At 36.1% G+C, this 16,216-nt stretch overlaps 1 pseudogene; it reads left to right on the forward strand.

Moving 5' to 3' along the window:
• The first annotated feature begins 7,731 nt into the window (after positions 1 to 7,731).
• LOC113070390 (serine-rich coiled-coil domain-containing protein 2-like) lies at positions 7,732 to 12,423 on the forward strand (annotated as a pseudogene).
• Positions 12,424 to 16,216: the final 3,793 nt, after the last annotated feature.

Raw genomic sequence — 16,216 nt, forward strand, 5'->3', positions numbered from 1 at the left:
ATGGGCAATACACGGTTTTTCAAAATTTCCCCCCCCATGTCATTTTTTTTCACCATTGCGTTAATTAAATTGCCAAAATTAAGTTTTTACAGTTTTGTCCTGCTTTTCAAATAAAAAAATCTATTACAAAACAACAATTTAAATATATTTAACACTGAACATTTTTGTTAAACATTCTAGCAGGCATTATAACCAACAAAGCAAATTTAACTTAAAATTAATAAGTTAGTAAAAAAATCAGTGTTGGGAAAGGCTACTTGGAAAATGTAGTGAGCTAAGCTACCAGTTACTCTACAGTAAATTAAGCTTCACTACACTGAAGCTAACCCCCCGGGAAATGTAGCAAGCTAAGCTACATCAACAGTAGCCTGCTACTTTTAAAATTAAATTTTTATGTTGAACATGTTTTATTACAAGTCAAAGCTATCTCAGTGCTTAAAACTGTCAGTCAAACAGATGTACAGGTGTAATTGTTAAGTTTAATAGTTTTTTGTGTTCATTATCAATTTGGCAACAAAAACAATCAAAATACATGTAATTAACAATGTGCGCACAAGTAAGTGTATGCACCTGTTGCATGGGCATGCTTAATATACTGTAGGACTTTGCAGAACAAAATGCAAGACCTCCAAACAGTAAAAAAAAAAATGGCCAGGCTGGCCCTTATGAAACAAAAATATATTGCAGTATATTGGAAAATATAATTTAATATATTAGGCATATATTCTTACATATATTTATTTTTTCCAATAAATTGCAATATATTGAAAGCGGCAATCATTTGTATATCTTGCAATATATTATATAATATGTGTCATCAATATATTATTAAATGTATTCAAATATATAAAATATTAGAAACTTTTTACTGTACAAATAAAAGCAGCCTTGCTGAGCAAAAGATAATTTTTAAAACAGAATATATTACAGACCACGGTTTGGACACTGTGTTAATGTTTTAATAAAAGTATTAATAGAACGGTTGTAGGCTAATAATTATTATCATTATTATCTTTTTCATTTTGTTTCACAGAACAGCCATAAATTTATATTACTACCATGTATGATTGATGATGGAGTGGTTGCTTTTTCTCAATGCTTCTTTTTGTTGTCAACTGCAGATTTCTAAACTATTCTCATTATGAATTTGGGAAGATGTTTGTTGCACGTATCGCATTGTCACATGCCTTTTAAAAAATTCACAAAAACATTACTGAGCAACTGATGAGTAATAAGTTCAGCGCAGATTTTCCTTGTGCTTTTGACTTTGAACCTTGGTGCTATGAGCTCGTGCAGCGCTGTCAGAATACATGCAATTTGTGCGTGCACTGGAAAATATACAATTCTGCAGTTTATTTTCTAATTGTTTGAGGTAATTTCACGAATACAATCATCATACAGTAATCTAACCAGTAAACACCAGCATCATTTAGTGCTGATGCAGCACTAAACAGTCTCGCTGTCGTTGCTTCGTGCTTGTAATGATTTCTGCGTCTTTCTCTGATAGTTTAAATACTTTCACACTGCCGACATGTTTGCTTCATTAATGTGCGCCTCTATTTGATCGCCTTAGTTATTGATCAGTACATTATTATTCTGCCTTTTCGCTGCTTCTGCCGAATATTCAGTGCATCCCTACTTTTTACAGACTTAATTGTTTTGGTTGTCTGGAGTGTAAAGCTTATACTTTTGTTCACGTGCTGTCTTTCTGACCCTCATGCTGTTTAAATATTTATGTGTTTCTGAATGAACAAGACCACATCTCTATGTGCAAACATCATTATAAAAATCTTCCAAAGGCTTGAACCCTTTTTGTGATTATATTCACAATGTAATAATCTGATAACTGAGAACTTAGTGCTTGTTGACATTAACTGCCATTAGATTCATTACAGAGTTCCTGTATTAAACTGAAATTAACCTGTGATGATTCAGCTTCTTTTGAATTTACTGTCATTATCTGCTATATTTGCTTGTGTGGCATCATGGTTGGAGAGTCATTAAAATGTAATTAACTGAGCCAAAGGAAACACAGACAGGAAGTCACAGATCTTCTTATGGCCTTTTAATTTAGGCTCTCTGTGATAGAATAACTACATCAGTGTAACGTCTGTTCTTCTGTTTAGTCGAGGGTGATGTCAGTTTCACCTGACTGACATTCAAATAGACTGTTTGCATATTAGGTTTGGCCTGTCTGGAGTTTCCACATGAAACAAACTCGGAAAGAAGAGAAATTACTATTGTGTGAAACAATGTTTTACTCACTAATCTTAGTCTTGATTATTAAAAATCTTTATTTCATTATGGTTATCTTATTTTGTGTGAATAGAGTATAGTTGTTTTGTGAAGAGGTGAGTCATTGAACATTGCTGCCATGAATAATGCATCTCTTTGTTATTATGTGTTTTTTTTAAGAAGCTCCTTGTCCTTATGGACCACGCGAATAAAATCAAGAACACAGAGTGGCTCTGAAAGCATGAGAAACCTGTTGAGTCATCTGACTGTAAACTCTTTATTTTGTTGCTTGCATTAATAGAAAGGAGATTCTGCATTAACGTAAGTGGATTAGGTTTGTTAGGCTGAAAGATGAGCTTGAGAAACAGTAAAGGGTGGTTCTGTTCAGATTTGTTCCATGAGCAATTGGAGATCTATTTTCAGTCTCTTTTGTCTCTTGTATGCTCCTCTTAGTCTTTTGTGCGTTACAGTGCAGTATTTATGCTGTAGGTTCATGCTGATCAAGTGACTTTGCTAAGCAGGATAAGGTTTTCTGCTGAACGTTTTCTCTGCTGCAATCACACTTAATCACAATGTGCTCATTGTAATGGCCCATGTTACTCTGATTACTTTCAAGGATCAGCTGTCTGATCCTTTGTTGTGTTTAATAAAAAAGTTAAGACTATTATAGTTTCATTTGCTTATTTCTGATCTGATGCTATGAGGTCATATTTGGGGGGTTATTTGAGGTTGAAAGTTCAAAACAACTGTGTGTTATTACAAACTCAGACTTGCATATCTGCCTTTAAAATGCATCTTAATTAAAGCAGTTCCTCAAGATTAATAAGCGTTTACCATGGCCGCCAGTACAGTATATTCAAAAATAGCTTTAGTTCCATTTGATGTGCCTTGATGCTAATGGCTTATGATCACTGTCAGTCCATTTTGTATGTAGGAGTGTTAGCGTGAATAACCCCAGGCAACATCAGATATGTTCTGTTGGGTTTCTGTTAGCTGCCTGTGCTTGTACAACATTGATTTATTTGAAGAGCATTGCTGAGGGCTGCTGTTACTAGCATCACTCGGTTCTCTAATTAAAAGTGTCTGCCTAAAGAGTTGCTAGGTCACATAATGCTAACAGATGTGAGGCTCAAGTCCAAATAATATGCCTAATAATTTGTAATATAATAATTCAATGATGCTAATAAACTACAAAAATCTTTGCTGTAATTCAGGGCAGTCAGCAGACTCTTGCCTAACTTTCCTGATCTTATTGCGAATTATTTCTCAGTTCATTTACCCCCCCCCCCCCAACCAAAACTTTGTCCTTATAAAATCTAATAACAATCTCATAACAATCAAATGTAATAATTACAGCTTTCTTTTTCTGTTAATGTCAATTTGCAGACTGTCTGGAGTCTATGATAATGTTAAACGAAAGTGAAAGGAACATATTTATGCAATATTTTAGTAAACTCATCGCTGCTGTCAACCATGATTTTTTGCTTGCCTTTGCTAGCCAGAAGTAGGTGAGGGGACGTTTGGGGGGAGGGGATGTTCTCATTCTGGAGAGCATTTTATTGGACCATGATATTTTTGAATGCAGGTCAGGATGGCATCTTTGGTCTCTTTGTTTGAAAGAGAACATTGTATTAAAAGTGTATATATGTTCAAATTAAATTGTCAATTTTTAGAAATACATAGCATATGGATGGTCTCAATGGAAACATGTGAACTTAAAGCCAGAGAAACCCCATTTTTATTTAATATGGTTTTAAATTTTTGCGGACCCTGTTTGATGTGACTTTCTTATTTTGTGGTAGGAATATTATATATCTGCATTTATTTAGTAAAGGTGAGGCAGATGGAGGTTTTCTAAATAAGTTCAGTTAAATTAAACATGGTTCCATTTTACTAGTGCCAAATAAAAAATAAAAAAAAAACTGGTTATCTTTTGTAGATCACTCTGGCTTGCAGAATAAATATAGTCCTGCCAAAATTCAAGACATTCCCTCAAATCAAAATATAAGACATGCAGTTTTGGATCTTTACTTTGCATTTTACATTTTGCACCAATCAAATATTAACAGGCTCTGAGATCCCATAGCTCTCCTCCAGACATATAACTGCATTTGTCTGGGTGTCTGGCCTGAATATGTCTGGGTCTGGAATAAACGCTCAGTGCGTAGGAGAAAAAATTGGCTTTAGTCTGTTCTGCCGTTCCAGTCACCCGAAATACATTCAGAAATATTGTCAAATGAAGAGCACACTTGTCCACACCACAAAGACAGTTATCTGTGAAAAGGTGGACTGTAATGCATTTAATCCAGCCCTCTAGCAGATCTGGCTTATCTCAATAAGCTGCTCTCTGTGACAGATCCCTACCTGTGCACACCTGAGGCCAGCTCAGCGGAAGAAAGAAACGCTAGCTAACAATGTCAAACACTAGCTAACTCAGTACTATGTGCATATCCTCTATATCAGCAAGGGCAAGTGCATTCAGGACAGAGCAGAAGTCAGACCGAAAGTTGACCGTGTCTAATTGATTTTAGTGTTGGGCCGTCACATGCTGTGCACACATTATGTTTGCTGTCTAGCCAACTGGGATAAGTAGTCTGCTTGGTAAAAGGCATTATTCTCTTCTTCCTTCTCTGAACTTTTTTACCTAAGCCTCAGTAAACACACAAATAGTCTAGTGTGTAAGTTTGGACTGTACAAAATATGTCCTCTTTTATTATTGCTCCCATTTCACTCTGGCATTGGTTGTGGATGCTGCAGTGCTTTGTCATTAGTGGTTAATTGCAACAAAAATGTGATTAATGGCAATAGTTTGTCTGAAGAAACTGCTAGAGTTGATTTACAACCCCATCAAATTCTGCTGTGTTTGACCTGAAGTGAATTGCCCTGTTTCCTTATTCTAGTTATCCTTTTCTCTTGGAGTCAGAAGGTAGTTTTTGTGTGTGTGCCTTGAGATACAGGTTTCCTCACAGTCTTTCAAGGACCGTTATAGTGACTTATTTGCTCTGGTCGACTGAGTTTTGTGTAGGAAGGACCCAGCTGACAGATGGTCTGACTGTTGCCATAGTAACCGCATCTATGACATCTGACCCTAGGCTTCAGTGATTATTACCCTCTTTTGTCCTCTAAAAGATATTTATGCAGTGGTTTATTCAGTACAGTATAGCAGAGATTTTTCAAAAGATTCTGTGGCATTTAAGGCCTTGAACCCAAACAACCAGCTCTGAAATGATTCACATTGCAAAATTCTTTTAAAAGAAGAAAGTATTTAAAAATGGGAAACAGACTGTATGAAGCATTGTGGATTGGTATTATTATGAGAAAACTGAATGCTATTTATATTGAAATTAATTGAATTTATGTATAAAATATTAATATTTTACATATAGTACCTTTCAAAGGTTTGGCCCCAGTAAGATTTTTATTTTAAGTCTCTTTTTCTCATTAATGTAGCATTTATTTGATAATGATTGATTTTTTCATGATTCTTTAAGAATAGAAAGTTCAAAAGAACAGCAGTTTTTTAAATATATTTTTGGACATAAGTGTCTTTATGATCACTTCAATCAATCAAATTAAAACATCCTTGGTGAATAAATGTTTTTTTTTTTATATATATACATTTAAGGAAACTCACTCAATTACTTCAGTCAAGGTGCTTTATCTCTGTAGCATAGGGAAGTGTAGTGTTTCATCGGGAACTCTGCAATTAAATAATTTTCTGAACATGAAGTTAAATGAAAACCGTTTATAGCTTCTACAGAATAAATATACCACAATTTATTAAACACTGAGCTCATACACACTCTGTCTTGAAAGGTTTATACAGTATGCTAGTGCAAAATCATTTTCTGTGGATAAAATGAATGCCATTTCACTAGATCAGAAAAAACAACAACATCTGGTCATAGAATCTGTGTGTGTTTTGACAACTGAAAACGTGAAATGTGACGGCCTCACTAGTGCAGTGGTGCTGTTGGGTAACAAGGCTTTAGTAGGGTGTGTTGTGGCTGACCTGATATAGCAGAATGAAGAGGATTATAAAGCCTTGCCATCTCTCTCTCTGTCCGTCCGTTCGTTTATGTCGTGTGACTGCTAGTATAATCTCTCATCTCAGAATGTGGGTCAGTGTGTAAATAAAGGTCGCTATATTCTCCCCTCTCTTCCTCCATTGGTTTTGCACGCGCCTCCCTTTTGTGTCAAACTCACAAACAGAAATCTGGACCCTCAAATCTGAACTGGACCAAAATGTGATGTTGCATATGGATTACAGTTTATTTTTTATACTTGGTACCTTATCTTGTAGACTGAGGTTTGTGTTAAAGACCGAAACGAGACTCATTTCTGTGAATACAGCTGGATTAGGACAGAATAAAGTGGAACATTAAAGAGACACCCTTCATCTGGCCAGGATTTGGCATTTAGCCTAGAACATCTCTCTCAAATATACTTGTTTTGGTTTCCTTTTAGCCTTTGACATAATTTATTGAAAAATAAATCAATATAGAGAAGGGTAAGTTCAATTAAAAAAATGCAATGTATTGCAGTTCCTAATGAAGTCAGCAGCCAACTGCAAGTAACAATATTGTTTAATAATCACCAAACATGCATTAAAACATCCTTTGTGTTGTCTGCCATGACAGTACATGCAAACCAGCACCATCATGAGCGTCCTGCTCGTCCATTAAACACATCCTGTTTCCTCAGCCTGATTTAGCTGTGATGTGAAACTTTCCAACCAGATCACATGATGTTTAAAAAAAAAATTGGGTTATTCCAATCAAAAGTCAAAACAAAACAAAACCCTGCCACTTCTTTTCATGACCTAGCTATTGTAAAACAGGAAGCGTACATTTGAAAGAGGTGTTTTTGAGTTCTGGTATTGTGGCTATTTTGTAGAAGAGGTCTTTCACACAGAGGAACATTAATACAGCTACACAAACTAATTTACTTCAGTTACTTTAGTTAAGTTACTTAGATGCTGGACTAGAAGAACTAGGTGTCAGAGGTCCATGTACTGTAAATGTGATCATTTAGATGACTAATGAGACGCTGACCTTGTCCTGTTGATGTATTGTTTTTGTCCATTGTTCTGTTCCCTAAGAATAAAATGTAGTCATAGTATATAATGTACAGTCCAGTTCAAGGGATTTTACATTTCATCCTCATTATTCATGTTTTATTTCTTAAACACGTGTATCCCAAATTGATTAGTTCATTTTAAAGTAATAAATGTTAAAAAGAAATTAAAGCATGTGATTTATTAAGTTATCTGATGACAAAAATCTTAATGCATAATAATGTTTAAATGATCAAATGCTGTTTGAGAAGTAATGTATAAAATATCACTGCACATGACAAATGGATTTCATGCCAAAATAAATATTAGTCATTTTTTGTGTTGACTTAGTTACAAGATTAATACATTTTCCATAAACGTGCTCCTTTTTACTTGTGCCTCTCTCTTTAGGTCTCTTTTTTTTTAGTGTTCATCCATGACTCTGCTGTTTGCTGATGGAACAGAAGGTCCTCAGTAAGTCCTCCATGGTGTCCAGATTGCCAAAATTTGGTGCCCGTCCTGTCAATGGTACCTCCTCATCCCTTCCCAATGGTACGACCCAGACTGCGCTCACTCAAGAGGACAAGAATCCACCAGCTAGGCCAAATGGTGTGGTCAGAGCCTCCTCCTATTCCATGAAATGGAGGAAGGATAGTGGTGGGCCGGTGGACCCTTCAAACCCAGTCGAGGGCACAATACCAGAAGAGAAGAAAGTTCGCTCCCAACATTCTCCAGGAAGTAGGGAGTTAAAAAGCCCTTCTACTACCGCATCCAAAGTGCACAGATCTGCTGCCTCATTGTCCACTGGAAGCCCCAAACCTGCACCCAAATCCCCTAAATCCATCCCGAGTCATAAACCAAAGCCTCAAAACTCTACAATCACCCCAACCTCCAAAAGTCAGGACCTATCCCAAAAAAGCTCAGGCTCCAGGCCAACTCAAAATGGGACTTCATTTCTGGGGTCTTCACCGAGCCAAGCAAGCCCTTCAGGGCTTCAGCATCCAAGAGCAAACTCTAGCTCTACTCGAAGCACCTCCAGAGACCGTTTGTCCCAGTCCAACGACAGCCTCTCACGGCAGTTGCTCATGCCTGACTACATGGTGCGTTCTCAGAGCTTCACTCACTTCAAACAACTGCCCTCACCAACGACCACACCCATGACGCGCTCCTACTCTTTCAACAAGGCAGTGGAGCTAGCCAAACCGCTTGCTAATACACAGCTTCGTCCTCCACGAACAGTTGGACTCAAATCTCCTTTGAGCTTAAGCAAAGGCCATCTAGTGTTCGGATTGGGTGGCCTGGGATTTGGAAAGGGGATAACAGATAGACTACCTGCTGGGACTCCTTCTTCAGAGAGTTTAACTCCTCCTAATTCAATAAAAAGGACTCTTGTGCCTAACTCTGTGCTGACAAATCCCTCATTACAGGCCTACAAGCTAAATCGACCAATTCCTTCCAAACTGCATTGCCCTCTAGTGGTTGGGAGGAGCCCAATGGAAAGAGACGTTATTACTCCGCCTCTCACTCCCGAGTTGCTCCATTGTGCCACAAAGAATGTAAGTGCCTGACTCTATAATTTATATTATGATACATAATTTAAGATTTTGGATTACGGTCTAACATTTTTTGCAGTGGTTAAAGAAATTGTTTCAAATGACTGACTTCTGTGGCACATCAGAAAGTAGCATTGTCAGATTTGTCATTTTACCACTATTCACAACTTTATTATTTATTAATTGTTGTTTATTTATTGTAATTGTTAGAATGGCCAAGGATCAGAATACCCCACCTAAAACTGATCGGGCAGACCAAACTTTAAGTCGTAGAGACTTAAAACTTAGAGGGATAGTAGTACTCCCACTGCCTACAACTTTACCAAAGCTCGCCCCAATCGGCCTGACAGGGATGCTACAGCGATCAAAAGCACGAAATCGCTTGCAACTCCTGAATCGTTGATCACAGGCTCAAGTGTCTAATGTCATTGGAATCGATTCTGAAGTTAGTTTTTAACAGCAGATTGTACTGCGTGCATTAGAAACAATCATAATCTTCTTGCTTCCAGTTCCTTAAACACACCACGTGAATCTAAAATAATCATTTATAAACCTTTTGAAGGTTTAAGCGAATCCCAAGAGTTTAATGTTTAATTTATTTTCATGTCATAAAAGCTGAGGTCCAAGTACAATTAACCGTTAACTTTACTCATTCCAAAAACACAAGTGCTGTTCTTCATGAGCACTTGAGTGTGCGGTTAAAAACTAGCCTAGAGCACCATCTGCTGTTAAAAACTAAGCTCAGAATCGATTCCCGAGAATTGTGATGCATTATATCACAGAATGGATCTATGAATTGATTAATTGTCACACCCCTTTGATTTGATTTGATTTATTAGTACAGTAAAAAATAAATGCATAACATGAAGTCATCACAGTGACATTATACATTAATCAGAACTGTCGAGGATGACACAAGAAAGTTAAAAACTTATTTCCATTGTGGTCCTCGTTGTAGTCTGATAAAGATGGTCAGGCAAGCTACAGATGACTAAGGTACCTTATACATTCAATCACATCCGAAAAATAAAAATAAAATAAACAAATACATACACTTCAATAATAAATATTCCTTAAGATCACATAACAAATTTAATCTAATTAGCATTTAGCAACCATTCACCACATGCTCTATTAAAACAATGATCTGACTGGCTTAACTTAATCTCAACTGGGAGTTTGTTCCATTCCATTGCTGCAGTGAACAAGAAGGTGTTTTGCCCCGAACAGCTCTTAAATCTACTAGGAACTATGTCTGTGGCACTACCTCTAGTTGAATAGCTAATGAGAGTTCCTAATAAGCTTAAAATAATCTTTAAAATATACAAAATCTTTAGTGTCAATCTCAGTTTCAGCTATCTCACCCTGTTTTCAACTGTCAACCATTTTAATTTCTTAAGTTCAGGAGGGCCGACATGGTTCCTATTGTTGAGGTTTAACATCAACCTGACTAATTTATTCTGTGCCGTTTGGAGTTGAACTTTTATCCTCTTTGGGGTGCTGCTGTACCATGTAATACAGGCATAATTGAAGTGTGGCTGAATTAAAGCATTTGCTAACATTTTTAACGTTTCTGTATTTAGAAACTGAGCCTTACGTGCCAGGAATTTAATTCTTTGGTTCACTTTTATAATAACCCTTTGACCCATACTTTCTCCACTCACAGAACTATCCAAATCACAGCCTAAATATTTTACACAATTTTTAGCTTCAATCTGGGTGCCACCCAGAGAAATTTGGAGCTCAGGAGTCCTACTCAACCTTATTTTTGAACCAAATAGAATAGATTCGGTTTTCCCCAGATGCAAAGACAACTTGTTCTCGATCAGCCATTCACTTATGTTATTTAACTCCTCACTTAAATGGTTCTCAATAACTTCTTTGTCCTTATGGGAGATTACCAAGGCTGAATAAACTACACAACTACACAAACATATGTCCTGTCAACATGAAATTGGTATGCAAGGTCTTTGTCCAATGTGCCACAAGTGTCTATAAGAACATTTGTGTATTTAAAAAAACTGGCTGCCATTGATCACCTATTAGACCAGGTTAGCATGCTAGGTGGGCATGTTCAACTCATGGCCCTAAAGGTCTGTGGGAAATTTGAAAGAAATCAGCCACTGGGGGTGATATCGCATTTTTCAAAGGCTTAAACTTATATTGTATATTGCAGTATTTCACACAGACATATGATATTTATATCATATGATAGACATCTTTGCCTCTAGAACTACTGCTGTCAATCAAAAGTGTTCATTAATTATTCATGATTGTCTAAAAAGTGCGAACTTGACCTAGGTTTTCAGTCTCAACCAAACCATTGCAGTACAATACTCTGCACTTTCTAGATAAATAATTATATATATATATATATATATATATATATATATATAAAAAATGACCTTTACACTTTGGTTAGCTATAGCAGGGTAATTTTAAACGGGCAAGGCCAATTATACTCAAAAGCCTTTAAACGAAAACTCTAAATTTCTTGAAACTAGGTAAGTACATGCAACGGATGATTCTAAAAAAGCTTACAAGGTCTTCTGAAAATCAGACCATAGGTGGCACTATAACGGTCATAATTATCTGGATTTGCCAAAAATGCTTTGCTTAGTCATTGATTTAGGTGTTTGCAGGCTTGCTGAATATGTAATGTCTTTAAATATTTGCTCTACTGGAGCAAAAAGGGTATTTTGGTGCCACCACAAGTGAAGTCAAACTATCAAAACATGACTGCATTGCACTGAAATAGTTTTATTTCCTCTTTGTATATGTGAAAGGCATCAGATTCCCCAGAGGAGCCTGTGGCAGAGCTAGGGCTGGATGGGAACCTCCGCTACACTGTGGAGGGAATGGAGGACATGTCTCTCTCTTCTGCATCTTCTCTGGAGAGGAATGACACCAGTGAAGAGTTTCTAGATGACTTTGATAATCTAGGGAATCAGTTGCAGAATGGCATTCCTCAAAACAAATATGCTGTGGCCACACCCACCCAAGTTCGCCTGCAGGGCCTCTTAAAAGAGACCATGGACTGGACTGGGATTGGTCTAGCGGGTATAGCTGAATATTTTTCATCTAATTATTGCACTTATCTGACAAACAGTGCAGCGTTGATAATATTGTCCTATTGTGGCAAGCATATTCAGTGTTTATGCTGTGTTATACTACGTCTCTTCTCAGGTGGCAAGGCAGATTTAATGGGTGGTCTGCTCCGTGGGCCGCCTGCTCATGTCCCCTGACATGGATCGTCATGCGACCTCCTCTCTGGAGCTCTCCCCCTCTAACAGCTCTGGAGGAACATACATGTGGGATGAGGAGGGCATGGAGCCGCTGGGGCACAACACACTCATACACCGTTGCAGCAGTTATGAGTCAGACCTCAACAGCATTGTGAGTATACTCATACCCTCACAAAATTAGTTTGAACTACCCTTAGAAAAAGTACCGAGATGGAACTACGGTGTAGTGATGTCAAAACCATTTAAATTACATTTTTGCATTTAACATTAGTTTTTCTACAAGCCCTAATGTACATTAAACATTTAAATAAAGAACATATAATCAAGAAAATCATATAAAAATGTAGTGAATAAAGATAATTATTCTTTATTAATTATATTTTTTGTTACTATGTACTATTTTGTTGCAGATAAGTAATTTTTTGATTAATAATAATAATAATAAAATATTAAATATTGTTTAATGTGGTAGCTTTTGCTTGTTTATTATTAGTATAATAATAATAATAATAATAATAATAATAATAATCATAATATTATATTTATGCATTTAGCATACACTTCTCTAGAATGTCCACTGTGCAGTAAGCAATGTGCATTTAAATACATTGAAGAAAATTAAGAAAAATATATATAAAGAAATGTAGTGAATAAACTAGTAGCATTTTAATAATTATTTTTGTTGTTGCTAATAACAATATTTATGAATATTTTTGACAAGTTATTTTGTTTTTGCTTCTAATAATACAAATATTGTTCGATATGGTTGTTCTTGCTAATTTACTATTATTATAATTTTTTTTGCCATGTTTTTGACTGCTAATAATAAAAATAATAATAGTAATAATTCTTTGGACCTTCCATTTCCAGCCCACCTTTAACTACACCTAAACTGTGCTCACATTATGAAACGAATGCAACATTGTGACTGAATGTGGCTTCTGCGAGAGTTTCAGCAAGCTGTTCTGTTCCATACCCTGTGGGTGTTTGTAACCTTTCCTCTACCCGCTGTGTGTTTTGATAAACGCCTCACTCCTGTGCTACTTGTTGCTGGTTAATATGTGCACTTGTGTGTGTCTGACAGGGATCTCTCTGTCCCTATCCTGCTAATTATATCTTTGCTAATTAGGGACTTTGGGTCCCACCATCTGAACAGAGGTCCTGTTCTATCTCTTCTGTTTCTAAAGCCCCTGATCAGGTGGGAATGCAACACAGTGCCACTTAACCTGGTTAGTTCTGATTCCATTCAGTGGAATAAGGAGAAAGAGGTTGTATGTGCAACGCTCTGTTGAGCAGGCAGTGAAGATCACCAAATTAACCACACACTTTCTGGATCACATCCCTCTATAAGAACAACACAGACCATTTCAGAGAGTAAGAGCAATAGAATTTATGAAAGTGTCTTTAAAAAACACCCCCCCTCCCCACGAATTTACAATAAGAAAAAATGCGGTGCTTCATATACAGTTTTGTTCTAAGCTTTGGGGTCAGTAAGATTTTAATAATTTTTTAAAAAAAAGTAGTTTCTTATGCTCATCAAGGCTGCATTTATGTAATTAAAATACAGAAAAAAATAATTATGTGAAATATTATTGCAATTTAAAATAATGTTTCTTCATTAATAAACTTCTAAAATATAATTTCTTCCTGTGTATTTTCAGCATAATTATTCAGTCTTCAGTGCCACGTGATAAATTTGATAAATCAAAAGTTAAAAAGAGCCTTGTTTATTCCTAATTGTAATTTTGTGTTGCAATATAGACTACTATTCAGAAGTCTGGGGTCAAGTTTTTATTTTTTTAAGAAATTAAGATAAAAATAGATATAAAAAAGTGATAGTGAAGACTTCTGTTGTTAGAAAACAATTCGATTTGGAATAAATTATATCCTTTTTCAAAGAATCAAAAGAAAAAAGTACCACGGGTTTCCAAAAAAATCCGAACAACAGTTTCAATACTGGTAATAAATCCTCATGTTATAATGATCTCTGAAGGACCATGTGACACTGAAGACTGGAGTGATGGCTGCTGAAAATTAAATATTACTGTTTTTCTGTATTTTTGATCAAAAATACGGTCTTGATGAGCATAAGACACTCCATAAAAAAACAAACATTACAAATCTTACTGATCCTCACTGAGGCTGTATGAGTGATCAGATTTGTCCTGTAGCAGATACACATGCACCCACACACACAGACGTGATGACTTGACTCTGGCTTCAGACATTATGTAAGCAAGGCATATATACATTTGAGTGCAGCTGAGTCATTATCATACTTGAGTGGGTTGTTCCTCTGATGTAGTTGTATGGAGTGGATTTTAGATTGAGCTGGGCTTTAAGTGACATCTTGTGGTCTACTGTAGGTACTGCAAAAATAATTTTGCATGTTTCTTGTTTGTGGTGCTTCTTAAAACAAGTGTCACCCAAAAAAGTATTCAAATTTAATGCATAACTTGTTTCTAGATCTTAGGGCAGCGTCTTTATGAATCTTCAAGGAAATCAAGGGCAGTCTCATGCACAGTAATAGAATGATTAATTCGATCTCCTTTAGCTCCTTGAGCTGTCTACCTTTAAGACCCCTTTGCTCTAATGGATACTGAAACAGAGGCTGGGCTTTATTTAGAGCTCGTCTGATGTGATCTTACCCTTAACAGGACCAGGTGATGTGATGCCAGTCTTTATTTGGAGGTTGCAACTTGCAATGTTTTAAGAAGGTGGTTTGAGTTTAAAAGTTTGGTTTAGTTTAGGTCTGAATACAATTTAATGCTGTGTATTGCAGAATTAAGTTTTTTTTTGTTCTATATCATAAACTTCATAATTACATTTACTTCAATTTATTAAAAATAGTTGAAAGATACGGGTGCACCGAATGCTGGTTACTGTATGATGGCTGAAATCATGGAGCCTTAAACAATTAAATAAACTGCAGAACATTGTGTTCTCTAATACATGCATGAAGCATGAAGCATTGAGCTCCTGGCGCCAGGGTTCAGAGTCCAAAGTGCAAGGAAAATCTGCACTGCAACAGTGTTATTCGTTAGTTGCTTAGTAACATTTTTATGAATTTTTACAAGGCATGTGACAGTGCGATACGTACAACAAACGTCTTCCCAATTTCATAATGAAAGCAGTTTATAGATCTGCTGTTGTCAACAAGAAGCACTGAGATCTTCCTGTGTGTTTCTGCCCAAATAAAAGCAGAGAAAACGCTAGAACTCCATCAATAATTAATCTTATTATTGTAATTTTACTGTTGTTGTGTAAAATAAAACACAATAATAAGGATATTAATTACAACAGCTCAATGAATACATTTATTATAGCATTCACACATAGTGTTCAGACTGGGATCTGTAATATTTTCTAATGTTTTAAAGAAGTCCCTTCTGCTCAGCAAGGGTGCATTTATTTGTATAGTAAAAATGCATGCCTGATTCAAGAAGGGGTTTAATGGCCAAGTATTATTTTAAGAACTTATTTTAGGTTAAGTTTGTTTTATTGGTATAAAGTCTGCTAGAATGTTAAAATATTTCAGTGTTAAGTAAATAATTTTAAATCACATTTTGGCTATTTAATTTATGCAAATGGTGAAAAAACATTTTCAAAATGGGGGAAATCATTTTGGCCCAGTGTTTTATTTTGTTCGGCTTCAGACAAGAATTTTCATTCGGTGTATCCCGTTTTTTTTTTTTTTTGTTTCACCATTTTAACCCTTGTGCGGTCTTCGGTCATTTCTGACCGGAATATTTTACGTTTTGAAATGTTAAAAATCACAGCTTCATCGCAATGATATGAAATGCGTTGACCTTCATGGCATTTTGGGGTGTGAACACACAAAAAAATTGAGGGCATGGTTCGAACAGTCTAAGTGGGCGTAAAAAAAAAATAGTAACACTCAGGGTCTTCGGTCAAAAAATGACCGTCCATAGGAAATGAATGGGAAATAGACAAAAAATACAACAATTCAGAGAATATTTGTTACACAATCTACAAATCGATCACAAAACTGAAAAAAAGTGCACAGCAGTGAAGGGATGACACTATTAAAACATCAAGAGTGTGATATTGACGCATCCAATCACACACAGATGCACACACACACACACAAAACACACACACACACA

This window comes from Carassius auratus, unplaced genomic scaffold (assembly GCF_003368295.1).
Source record: "Carassius auratus strain Wakin unplaced genomic scaffold, ASM336829v1 scaf_tig00003832, whole genome shotgun sequence".
Lineage (NCBI taxonomy): Eukaryota > Metazoa > Chordata > Actinopteri > Cypriniformes > Cyprinidae > Carassius > Carassius auratus.